Here is a 14,189-nt window from a genome sequence, read left to right on the forward strand (position 1 = left end):
TGCCCATGGTCCTGGAAGAGAGGAGTCTGTCGAGAGCCAGGACCCTTGAAACCACCTTTTCAGATGAAAAGGGTAGTTGCAGCAAGAAAACAAGGTGCTGCACAGAAAAAGAATTCTATTGAGGAACAGAACCTGTGAGGCGAGTGTGCTAGGCAGCGACGCGGAAATATCTATAGTCCCTTAGAATCTCGAGCTCTACCTGCTAGCGCAGAAGACTTGTGACTGTGTACAAATAGAAACGATTGATGGGAATCTAAATGAACCCGATTTAATTTATTAAGGCTAAATACAGTTTGAAGGAGATATTGAATGAATAATCTCAATTAATTTCTGGACTCACTTGACTGATTCCTATGACTTACTAGTTGCAGAAGACAATTGACCTGCAAAAATTAAACTTGAGGATCCATTAGGGGAGGAAGTCATAATGGGAGCTTTTTCTCTGACACACCCAAGCCACTTAGGGCATAGCATGCAGCAATTTTGGCGATACGGCTGGCTCGCGCAATATATAACAATAAAGCAGGTTTGACAAAAGTGCAACACCACATCTAATTCGTTTGAGAGATTAATCACAGTTTCAAAAACAATATCCCATAAAGCCCAAGGCCACAAACATCTTAGGTGAATTTTAGGTGAATGACAGCATCAGGGAATAGTAGCCCCCATGCCTTTCAACAAGGAACACTCCTGTTTACCCGGTTTTATAACTTGAGAATCATATTGGACTATTACATTTTTTATTTATGTTGCAAAACATATACAGTATAGAATGCACCTCATATTTGATTTATAATGCAGCGAACGTGCAAAAAAAACGAAACCACATTAGATGTAACAACATATAGCACTGGAATCGTATTCTTTGACTTCCTTTACGTATGTAGAATCCAATTTGGTTTTACGCCACTCCCACAGGGGTATACAATAGCTCTGGAGTATTCTCTGTAGGAATAATTGAATTACTGGAGTGTGACATAAGGCTGATTTCTTACGTCGATGAAATATACATAACGGGTGATGATTTGGAAGAATATTTACAAAACTTGGACAGCATAGTTACAGTGCTACCTGAAGCAGGCTATAAGCTGAATTTCAAGAAGTCCAAAATGCTTTTTGAATGTAATTTTTCTAGGATATGAACAATTTAGTGAAGGAAAACAACTCACACCTGGGTTCTTAGAAAAATGTGGGATGCTTAAACCTCCCAACTCCCTTATGGAAATACAAGCATTAATGACATTCTTCAATTTCGCCTGAATATAATTGCTACATTATGCTGAGAGTGTGAGAAACACCTTCACTTCCCCATTTCTCTGAAGCTCTAACCCCCCCAAATGGGTTCACAGCATGGCTGCCAAAGTCAGAGCCATCCTTGTATCAGGTGATCATACCTACACTTTACAGAAAGGATTGGAAGTTGGAACTTACAAAAACACTTGGAAACAGCAGACCTGCTTAGAACAGCACATTTACAAATGGAAGTTAACACATTTAACTTGGTGGCCAGAATAGTTGCTATTCAATTTGGATACAGATATAGGTGCCGATTCCGATCCGTTAAAAAAATATACCGTCCGACTCGTATCCGTATTTGTTTACGTACGAATCGTACAAGTACCATACAAACTGCGAAGTACGATTCGCACGTGAAAAATACATACGAATTACGTCGGGAAAATGGTCCAAGAGGGAGCCGTAAATTTTTACGTCCGAATAGCGTCGAGAAAAGTGTCCGACAGGGAGCCGGACATTTTTACGTGCAAATCGTAAAACAGAAGTCCGAGCGCGCAAGTACGATCCGTACCGCCCATCCGAATACACAACCGCATGTAAAAGGCCCCGTACGGAGCGAACGCTGTAGCCTACATGTACACGGGTAAACTTGTGCCCGGATAGGAGTCGTACAGCCCCCCTCACCCCGCACATGTCAGCACCGTACCCCTGTATGTCAGCACCGTACCCCCCCTCCGCACCGTACCCCAACACCGTAGCACAGCCCTGCACCCGTACGTGCCACACACCAGGCCCGTCTCCCAGCCCCGCACCTGTACGCCCCATACCCCAGGACCGTACCCCAGCCCCCCACCTGTACGCACCGCACCCCAGGCCCGTCTCCCAGCTCCGTACCTGTACGTACCATACACCAACACTGTAGCCCAGCCCCGTACCTGTACGCACCATACCCCAACACCGTAGCTCAGCCCGGCACCTGTACGCACCATACCCCAACACCCTAGCACATCCCCGCAGCTGTACGCACCGTACCCCAACACCGTAGCACAGCCCCGCACCTGTACGCACCGTACCCCAACACCGTAGCACAGCCCCGCACCTGTACGCACCATACCCCAACACTGTAGCACATCCCCGCACCAGTACGCACCGTACCCCAACACCCTAGCACATCCCCGCACCTGTACGCACCGTACCCCAACACCGTAGCACAGCCCCGCGCCTGTACGCACCGTACCCCAACACCGTCTCCCAGCCCCGTACCTACCGTATCCCAACACCGTAGCACAGCCCCGCACCTGTACGCACCGTACCCCCACACCTTAGCACAGCCCCCCACCTGTATGCGATGCACCCCAGGCTCATACCCCAGCCCCGTACCTGTACGCACCGTACCCCAACACCATACCCCAGCACCCTCACCCAGCATCGCGTATGTACGGACCTTACCTACGCGAAAAAGACTCGTACAGAACCAGGACAAGGAGGGTCAATTCAACTCGCACAACACCACAAAACACGTCAACATGACAAAATACATCTCTATGACTGACCTGGCACATCCAAACAGGCAAACAGAGGCCCTAAATCACAACCACCTCTTATAACACACCCACCACAAATTCAAACCCACCCACACCCACAAATGGAACAATAAAAAGGGCCCACACACACAACCCATGAGCCTTTGCAACAGACTCACTGCTGCCAGACCCCACAGACAAACAACTGCACCTTACTTACACCTTAACTACACCTTAACTTACACACCTTCACACAACCTCCTTCACAAACACCCCCTCTTCACATTCACACACACACCGTCACATTCACACCCACACACCCACAACCATCCACACCCACACCCCACACCATGCCCACAGACAAGAATCCAAAGTTCACAAGGGCGGAGCTGGACCTCCTCGTCAACGAAGTCATCAGAGTCGAGCCACAGCTGTTTGGAACATTGGTCAGACAGACTGGCATAGCCCAAAAAACAAGCCTGTGGCAGAGGATCGTCGATAAGGTGAATGCTGTTGCGCCCATCCGAAGGACCAGGCATGAATGCCAAGCCAGGTGGTACGATCTGCGCAGGGCAGTCAAGAGGAAGATGAACGAGGAATACACCCAGAGTAACATCACTGGAGGCGGGCTGCCCCGCAGACCCGTACATTACCATCCCTGGGAGGAGAAGGTGATGGCCATGCTTCCGCCGGTGGGAGTACACGGAGTCGAAGGAGTCGCAGAGCCTGGTGAGTACACAAACAACTCACATAACATGGGGGGAATGCCATCCACACCACAAATACACCAAATGCACGCAACTTCCCCCAAGCCCTCACCGCACACAACCACACTCTAAAACCACGCTCATGCCACTAACGTCTCCATGCCCCATTCACAAATAAAGGCAATGCCATGTCCCAGGCCACACCAACCACAAACCCAAGACTGGATGTCCGAGATGCTGGGAGGGTGGGGCTCACACAACACATTGTGCAACTCCGAAGCAGACACCAATGCCCTCAGCCCATATGGCCTAGGTACATACCCATGCACCATGCCCAATGCACAGGGACTGGCAAAGTACTGACAAGGTAGCTGACACTTGGCCCTGCTGTATGCAGCACAAGGCCCTTCTGTGACCACTGTACACTCAAACCCCAACTACACAAGCTCAGATATCTAGCACAGGCACTCAAACTCACTGTCATGCCAGCATGCACCATGAGGGGACAGACACATCACCTGGGAGACCCAATGACAAATCACACTACACCCAACAGCAGGCCCGGTCACACACCCCCCCTCACACAAGCACACACCCCCGGGGCAGGCAACGGATTTACCCACTCTCACAATGGACATGTGACACAACAAGACCAATCCATCGCCAAATAAGCATCCGAGCCAAAATTCTACTGGTCAAACACTCAGGAGAACATACCAAACTGTCCCCCGCAACATACCCATCCCCAAGTGGACATTGAGAGGAATGCTAGGCACATCCAACTACCTGGAGGATCTGTGACAACTTGAATATGTATGAAACATGGATGTGGCATGAAACAGCATTAACATTGTCTCTCTCTCACACACAGGGCAACGTCATCGACCTCCCCCCAACAATGGGGGGGAACAATCACAGTCCCAGGCTCAGCGTGAAGATGATCCCACCGGCAGCGACGACTCTCACCACTCCGTGGATGACCCCGACCAACCTGGCCCCTCTGGTGTCCAAGCCTCTGCAGCACCTGCGTCAGGTACATCTGTGCCAACCACCACCCCCATTCCCGCCACATCCCAGGAGACACCCAGGAGCCCTGCTCGCACTGAACAACACAGCCAGTCTGACCAGGAGGGACAAGGTTCTCCGGGCACCTAGGAGGAGGCAGACAACCCCGATAATGCCATCCCTCAGGGGTCCCGTAGACCCGATGTGCCCACAACGGCAGGCCAGGCTCGTGTGGGTAGCGGTGGTGGGAGTGGAGGCAGGCGGAGGCGCGAACCTGACCAGCTAGCTGAGGGAACCGGCATGTCACACATACGCCACATCCTGGACACATACCGGCGTGACACCAGGGGCATCAGCCAGGTAGTGTCGAGCCTCGCAGAGATGAAGGGGACCCTCGACGAGATGAAGAACCTGCAGGCCGAGCAACATGCCAGTCAACAACAACACCAAGGACGGATGGAGGCAAGACTGGCTGAGCTCCTGGCGGTGCAAACGGACATGAGCCGTTCACTCCGTCGGATTGCCAACAACATGGGCAACCCTCCCTGTGACACCAGGCGAAGACCAGCACCAGCCACAGGGAGGGAGGAGGAGGAGGAGGATTCGTCCGACGGAGCATCACAGACATCGTCAAGGCCTGCATCTGAGGGTCCCCGGAGGAAGGTGGGTCGTCCACGGAAAAGACCGTGAGAGTCAGCGGACCATCCACATCTCCCAGGTCACCTGGCCTGGCACCTGGCCCTCTGGCGCAACAGCACCACCTCACCCAATGACATTCTCTGCCACATGGACTTGCTGGTCACAGCCTGACCAATGATGACCAACACTGTGGTCTGGACTCTGATGACTCCAACTGACAAGGATGCCATCTCCCCCTGTGAACTTTGGATTCTATGCACCCGGTAGAGCACCTTACTTCATCCACCAAAAGACTTACCCCCCCCAAAAATAAATACTTTATTTTGTCATGAGATGTTGCTGTCATTTGGCATTATTCCCCAACATATGTGTGTGTAAATGTCAAACTATGCCTGAGTGTTGAACTAACTCCACACATCCATACCCTGGGATCAGAGTCTGGTACAGGACACACATGGGTCACAATGTATCATTCAATGCAGACATGGAGCACAATACTCACCTGTGATGGCCTCAAGCTGCTGAGGGGGTGCATGCAATACTGTGCCGACAGACCTATTTGGAAGAGTACCATTAAGGCGTAGAGGTCATGCCTCATTCGGAGGTTCCCGGGGAGGGAGTCCCAGGTATGTGTTCCCAGGTGGGAGATCTCTGTCCTGCATGCTGGAGTATGGTGGATCTGAAGAATGGTGGCCAGGTCAAGGTTGGATGCACGGAGATGGCACTACGGGGTCTTGGATGACAGTGGTACAAGGTTGGTGTTGGGTTGGGGTTATGGCCTGGCTCCTGAGTGTGGGTTGGGAGTCTGAAGGTCATCCTGCAGCACACAGTGATCCATTGCAGCTATCTCTGCTGGACGGTGATGTGGCTGGGGCGCGGGATGTTGCAGCTGAGGTGTGCAGATGCAGCCTGGATGTGGACAAGTGTCCTGGGAGTTTGGATGTGGCTGCCCCGTAGAGGGCAGGGCAGTATTTGACACGGATGTTGTCGTGGACCTGGGGGATGGTCCGTCTTTCCTTGGAGTGGATCTATCTGGAGATCATGTGCATAATGCAGAGGGTGTTGCAGTCTGAGGCACAGATGCTGGTGATTACCATGGCAAATGTGAGCAAGCAATCCATGATGCACACCATCTTGTGTGCATGGACACTGGGTGCTTGTGTGGGGCTTCTGCGGGTGGGACACAAGCAGTTGACCCAGCTGTAAGGGGACAATCCTCAGATGTTGACCTCAGTCCTGTACAAGTCCAGCCTCAGGTGGCTGCTGTTCTGCCATTCATCAATGGATCTCATGCCATCTAGAATATTGGAACGGGCAATGTCTGCGCCCTTGGTGAGGGTGAGGAGCACCTGGCTGTCAATGGCATATGAGTTGATGATGAGGTTGTGTGCGCATGTGATGGTAGAGAGGGGGGTCCTGGACACATTGTAGTTTGACACGCTGACAGATGATACATGTGCCATGTGCCTCACAACGACAGCACACTACATGCAGAAGCCTTGAGTCCCACTCCCATGTCCTTGCCGGGGTACAGAGCCGGTGGGGAGTAGGAGGGACCTGACCTGGTGGGTGTGACAGGGCCTGAAAGACGTGGCAGCACTGTGTAGGCAGTCGGAGTTGCACACTCATCATGCAAAGGTGTTGTGTGTGCGCTTAGTGTATGCCTGAGAGCTGGCGGTAGATGTGTGGATGGACATTGCTTGGAGGTGGCTGCAACATCAGACTGTAGTGGGATATGGTTCATGCAAGGACATGAGGCTCGTGCAATGTGCATGTTGCATGTGCAGACGGTCCAGCCTTTGGGACGGCGTGGCCGCAACTGTGGCACAGACAAGCTGATGACAGCCAAATGAATGGGTTAATGGAGGAAGGGAGGAGCATCTTTGATGTGTGTGTGTTGCCAAATCAGGAAACTTCGTGTGCCCTTGCTGCAGTGGCTGCAACAGCAGGCTGCATGTCCTGGGAACTATGCCACAATTTCCACACAAAGACTAGGATGTCAGAAAGGACTACTGCAACAGGTGTATGTCAAGGAAGGAGTGACCGGTTTTCAATGGCACACCCAGAGACAAAGGATGCACAATCCCCAAAGATGACTGACACCGGATCATGAAACTGAAGGCCAAGCTGCGCACAGGAAACACACCCCAGAAGGTGTTGACGGCCCGTTGTGGGGACCAACACACCAAAACACATACACAGCCATGGACGTCATGCCCAATAGAGAATCAAATACATGTAGAACAGCATGCAGGTTGCTAATCTACACATAGACTCATATGCACAATCCTTGACAACCATGCCAGAGATGGCGCATGCACAGTGGCAAGAGACCTGCATTGACAGAGATGAGGCACCTTGGAGGCTGAGGAACACCTTTATTACTCAGGCTCACACCTATGGAAATGCATCAATATTAACAGACTCACATGGTCTTTTGCATTAACATGTCGGACCTACACTGGACACCCCCTTCGCACCACAGATGCTGTCAATCCATGGGAGTGGCACACAAGTGAAGGGGGTGAGCCAAACATCCCCTGCTGCACACGGAGAGGCTGCAATTCCCCATTGAGCCTCTCATGGGGATGTCCCGCAATATGTCCACCCGTAGCCTCCCGTATGTTTCCGAGGGAAGTTGTACACACATAGATGCCGTCATCAAAATCCACAATCCCATAACAGATGACTGTCACGAAGTGTGACTATCAATTCATGTGAGTCATGCTACATGTTATGTGCCCCATGGTGAGTCGACATGTATGCATAGTAACAATACCTGCACAGGAGCAGTGCCCACACATTACAAACAACTACCACACCCAAAAAGCCTTGCTGCAATCCTTACCCAAAGGAGACTTCTCACCATGTCCGTGCATGTAACGCTGATTCAGCACACGTTGCATTACTCATGAGGAATAGCAGGAGCACAACGATGCCACGTGCAGACAGCATGCTCAAATACCTGGGGATGAGAGACGCACAAGAAGTCAGGAAACACATAGTCATCCGCATGCATGGTCATGTACTCTACATGAATAACACTGCCATAGTGCTACGGGCCCTACACACGCGGGTACGGCACATAGCACTATGGCGTACGCCTACGGCAACACTGCCATAGAGCTACGGGCCCTACACACGCGGGTACGGCCTGTAGCACTATGGCGTACGCCTACGGCAACACTGCCATAGTGCTACGGGCCCTACACACGCGGGTACTGCCTGTAGCACTATGGCGTACGCCTACGGCAACACTACCATAGTGCTATGGGCCGTACACACGCGGGTACGGCCCGTAGCACTATGGTAGTGTTGGCGTAGGCGTACGCCATAGTGCTACGGGCCGTACACACGCGGGTACGGCCCGTAGCACTATGGCGTACGCCTACGGCAACACTACCATAGTGCTCCGGGCCCTACACACGCGGGTACGGCCCGTAGCACTATGGCGTACGCGTACGGCAACACCACCATAGTGCTACGGGCCCTACACACGCGTGTACGGCCCGTAGCACTAGAGTAGTGGTGCCCTAGGGGTACGTGTGAAACGCACCGTACCTGTGTGGGGATTTGAAATTTACAATGGGGACACATAAGGGACAAGTATTAGGGCCTACATGCATGCTTGTTGTCATGGATACCCAGTTTGAAGTTCAAATTTTTCCATCATGTGGCCTGGAAAAAGCAGTTGGCCACAATATACATTGTTGCAAAGTGGTTGTTGACTTGACATGATGCTGCAAATTCGAAAAAATGCTAATGCTGTCACTGGTGTATGTTTAAAGGGATTGGAGGAAACGTCGGATGCAAAGGAGTCTGACCAATCACTCTGCACTCCAGTTAGTGAAATAGGCCAGCAAGGCAGATATAAGTCAGGCAGAACCCATGAGAGGGCACTTGCCTGCACAACCTTTGATTCGACACCACTGCTGCTGCTTGTGATTCCTCTGGCACCATGTCACGGTCTGTGGAGAGGGCCCAGCCATTCACCCAGGAGGAGAATGAGGCGTTGCTGGACGTCATCCTCCCACAGTTCCCCAGCCTGTATGGTAGACCAGGGGTGCAGGTGAGTGCTGACTCCGCTACCTTTGACTGTGCCCCTTCTTTTTGTGACTGACACTTCTGGCATTGTGTCCAGGTGTGACAGACATGAAATGTTGTTTAGAGTGGGTCCCAGGGGGGGGGGGGATGGCTCATGTCTGTCATGCAGAGCATGATGTGGTTCATGTGTGCACTCCTCACTTGCATTGTGCTTACTGTAACATTCACTGCATGCTGCATGGCACATTCAGCATAGCTAATCCTCTTGGCCCTTCTTGTTCTATAGTCCTGAGGTGATTCAGTGTTCCCCATGTGTGACAGGTGACTGTACCCACAGATGTGTGTGAATTGAGTGGAGCTGTGGTGAGAGTGTCCAAATGATCTGGACATTGATGTGTGTGAATGTTCCTTGTCATGTGGGTGAGTGTCTATGTGGAGTGTTGCACCACAGCTGCATGGAGGAGGCAACAGCTCGACCCATCTGATGTGAGAAGTAAGCCGTGCTGTGTGTCTGACTTGCTTGGCTAGCCCCACGCCTGTGACACCCCCCAGGCAAGTGGCACATGTGCAGAGTGAGGTTTGTATCGGCTGTTGCCACTGGCAGGTGAATGATCTGTGCCTGTGTGTGTCTGTGTAGTCTGCTGTTGTTGGGTCAGTGGCCTGGGGCATGTGACTGCTTGGAGGTGCTGGCCATCAGCTTTGTGTTGCTTGTGATGTCCAGTGTGTGCCATGATCAGGGAGTGTGTCGCACCCCTCATGCCACCTGTGTACTTTCAATGCCATGTAGTGCATTGGGGCTTCCACTGAGCCTAATGTCCCTATGACAAAGGTGCTATTCGTTGGCAGCATACTATGCCCTGTTCAACATATCAAAGATGTTCAAATGTGTGTCTCTGTGACATGGAGCAGGTGTAGTGATGTTGTCTCACTTTGTCATCCTCCCAGGTAACCGCATACGAGAAGGGGGAGATATGGAAGCGGGCCGTCAGGGATGGGAGATCTGTGGAGGGTCGCAGTCGGCGCCTGGCACAGGTGAGGAAACGCTAGCAGGACATCCGGTGCTGGACCAGGAGGATCGCCCGGTTCCTGCTGGGGGACTCACCAGAAGGCAAGAACTGCGGGCGCCGGCGCCTGACCCACCAAATGAAGCATGTCCTGGCGGTGGTCTTCCCTGACATGGATAGGCGGTTACAGGCGATGCAGCAGCAGCAAGGGGGTAGGTACATGTGTGTTTGTTGTGTGTCACCAGCTTTGGGAAGTGCCCAGTCGCATCGATACACTGGCAGGGTTAATATGTGCATTGCATTTCCTGTTCCCCAAAGTCATCCGCTGCTGTTCTTCCTCCTTTCCCCTCCTTGACATGTGTTCCCTGGTCTGTGTGTAATCACTATTGCACATGCTCATCTAGGCTGGCGGTTGATCCAAGTGCACATTGCTGTCTGCATCATGTGGGGGTGGGGTTGGAGACATGTGTTGTTACCTTGCCTGTGCCCTGTCCTGTTCAGTCATTTGGGGGTCCATATCAGTTGGCACTGATGCTGAGTCTCAACATAGGAGTGTGAGTGTTCAAATGAACAGACTTGCAGCATGCATGACCGATGTTGTTGCCTCAGACATGATGTGCATGAGTGGGAGATATGCATAGTGCCGGGACGGTAGCTCATGTTACAGTCAGATAATTCCAGGCCCATGGAGCAGTGTGCCCACTTCAGTACCCTAAGACACCCTTGCCTCGGTATCATGTGTGTCATCCAACACTGTGCCCATTCTCAATGCGTTCAGCATAGTTTTGCCTCTGTGGCATTGTTCCCTGGCCTCATTTGTATTTATCTAAAGTGTGCTACATGTGCCCATTGTACAGGCTGACCCCATTTTGCTTCTGCATCCTCACACTGGCCAGTGACTGTGTGTCTATGTCCAACAATCTGTTGAGGTTCTGTGTCACAAATATGTGTTGGCAGCCTCACGAGGTGATGTGGAGTACATTTAGGATTTCCTGATGCACTTTTTAGTAAACCCAGATTGAGAGGTGTCACTTTTTGAGCTGTCTCAATCACATTGTCTCAGGTATGGGTTGTTTTTGCGGGCAAGGACTACATGTCCATACCTTATGTCTCCTTGCCAGGTCTGACCAGTGTGTGATGATTGTCTGGACTGGCACTCAACGTGCAGTGACCCAGGCATGTTGTGCAGGGTGTCATGTTTGTGCTTTGCAGCATGTGTCACAACTTCAAAAACAAGTTTCCTGCACATCCATTATTGGCACGGTGTGTGCTCCAGATGCTATGTGGTTTGGTCTGTGTGTGCTGACATCTGTGTGGACATTCTTCATTCACATCAGGGTGTCTCCTCAGTGCAGGTGCTCCTTATTCCAACACAATTTCAGGGCCATTTGCTAATGCATTGTCCTGTGTCTGGACATGTGTGCCACTCCACATGACAGGTAGTGTGTCAGATGTGTTGCCAACTGTGTCATCATGGTACGGATGGCCATGTGACAGGTGGCATATTTTAAGTTGTTATTCAAGACGGCATGTGCCCTGGCACTCACTACACTTGTCAACATGTCCCAATAGTTTATATGCTTCACTTTGATTTTTGTGAAGGACAATGATGTGCCTGCATGACAGAGGTCTCCCAAGGGAGTGCACAAGTACCACTTTTACACTTTTGTGGTACAAGCTGGCACAATTTGAACATGGGCACATTTCAGGCCAAAAGTTGTTTAAGATTTATACATATCCATGTTCCCACAGTGTGTTAGCATTTGGGTTAGTCCTTGGTTGTTGCTGAAGGCAACTTACCGGTGTCAAGTCATCACGACCACCGTGGTGCCATGTATGTGTACTTCCTGATACCACATTTCTTCTTAACATTGGCTTCTTGCCATTATGCGGGCAGCTCATACTATGACTGTGTAAATGTAGTTTTGTGTGCACCTCCTTGTGTGACTTCTGATATTCATGCACATGTGTGTTCTGTTCCACAGGTGGGACATTCACACATTCCAAATATGTAAATTGTGTAAAGTTTTGTGCTTCCCAATGGATCAGATAGTATTACATTTGCTTTTCTACAGTACTCACAGGTCTATGAGTGTGGGGACCCCTTCAGCATTGGCGTCTGTTATTTGGCATTGGGTGCACCAATACTATTTCGTTCACAGTGATCAGGAGGTGGCATGCCGTCATGGTCTGCCTGTGCTCCACTGTTCACAGACACTAGCTTCTCTGTATAATTGGATTTCCAGTTATTTGCTGTGGTGGCCTGATTTTCATTATTTCAGGGGGCATGTTGGGTGAACCAACTGGGGAGTGCAGGGCTTACATATGTGCTGGGTATTCTAGATGTTCCTCATGATGCTTTTCATGATATGCACTGTGACCTATTTAGTTTGGACTCATGTGTCAGATGTACACAGGTGACTGATTATTTCCTGTCTCTTCACCTTGCCCACAGCATCATCGGGGGACACCGAGGGAGACACCTGCACGGACGTGGAGGAGGGATCCAGCACCAGTGCCACCACACCTGGCGAGTCGGCAGCATCAAGTGGCACGGAGGGCGAGGGGAGTGCGGCGGAGGACCTGGGTAGTACCACCACCGACTACGACGCAGACGGGTCCGAGGCTGAACTCCCTGAGGGGGCGGAGGCTGCTCCAAAAGCTGGCAGCAGCACTGCAACTGTCACCGCCCCCTTCATTCCCATCACCGCCCTCCCATTTGCTCGGGTCCCTTCTGTCCGTGTAGGGCAACAACGTGTCTCCTTTGTGCCAGGCACCGCACCCCCTGCCCCTGTCTCCCTTGCTGCCCTCACTGCCGAGTCTGTGGACATTCAGCGGCAGTTGCAGGTTGGGCAGACATCGATCCTGACTGTCCTCCATGGCCACACCAGACTGCTGACACAGATGGTGTCGTACATGGAGGGCATGTCATCAGCGATTTCTGACCAACGGATGTTGCTGAGGTCCATGGACTCGTCACTGATGGCAGCAGTGAGTCTCCTGTAGCGCTCCGTCCCCCACCTACCCTTGCGCCATCCACACTTCCCACTCCCATTCCTGTCCCAAGCACGCACACACCGTCCCAGGCAGGCACCACACCAGACACAGGCAGCACACCAACAGGGAAGGGCAAGCGCACACCTCCTGTCATGCACACTCAGGGGGAAGAAGGCACACCCACTGGGTCTAGGGCACACAGGCGGACATGCAGCCACAGTAGGAGTCCACATGCCTCACTCCCCAGTCCCTCCGATGTCACTCCCCTCGGCTCCCCTGCCCCACAGTCTGAGAAGGAGACCTACTTGGCTGTGCTGGGCCTCAGCCCCACTGTTTCACCTGTGCACAAACGGGCAAGGCACTCCACGTGTAGGGGAGTAGAGTCCCCCCCTGTCCACCACCTCCCCCAGTAGCGCTGCAACCCATCCCTCTGACCCCCCCCCCTCCTCCTTGGGGCCTGTGGTTCCTTCGGGTGCAGGGGAGACGCTGCAAGATCTTGCGGACGTGTGCAGCACAGTACTGACCTCCACCTTTGGCGCTGCCCCACCCCCTGTGGTGGAGTCGTCCGTCCCTGCACCCCCAACACCTGCCCTACCCCCTCCTGTCCCTGCGGTACCTGGTCCTTCCCCACATGATGCCCCCACCCCAGTTTCTGATGTGCAGGCAAGCTAGGGGAGACGCATGGCCATGTGTCCCCCCCCCCATTTTTTTTTAGTCTGGACTGGCCTATGGCCTTTGTAAATAGTGTCCTTTTCTACTTTTTGTTTTCATGCTGAATAAAGCATTTTGTTTTACTTTGCACACAATTGCTTTTCAGGTATTGATGTTGGTGCTGATGCACCATGAGTTGGGGTGGTGATCATGTGTTGGGTATCTGGGAAATGTAGTAGTCTGCTGCTCATGGGGTGGACCCTGGTATCTGCGTGGCATCACAAGGTCTCTGCAATGATTCTTTGGTCGTGTATGCTCTTTGTGTTTTGAGACATTGTCCCAAGGAGTGTTCCTTCCTCTGTGGCACCTGACATCTTCCCTGC

The sequence above is a fragment of the Triturus cristatus genome, chromosome 4_2 (assembly GCF_964204655.1).
Source record: "Triturus cristatus chromosome 4_2, aTriCri1.1, whole genome shotgun sequence".
Taxonomy (NCBI): Eukaryota; Metazoa; Chordata; class Amphibia; order Caudata; family Salamandridae; genus Triturus; species Triturus cristatus.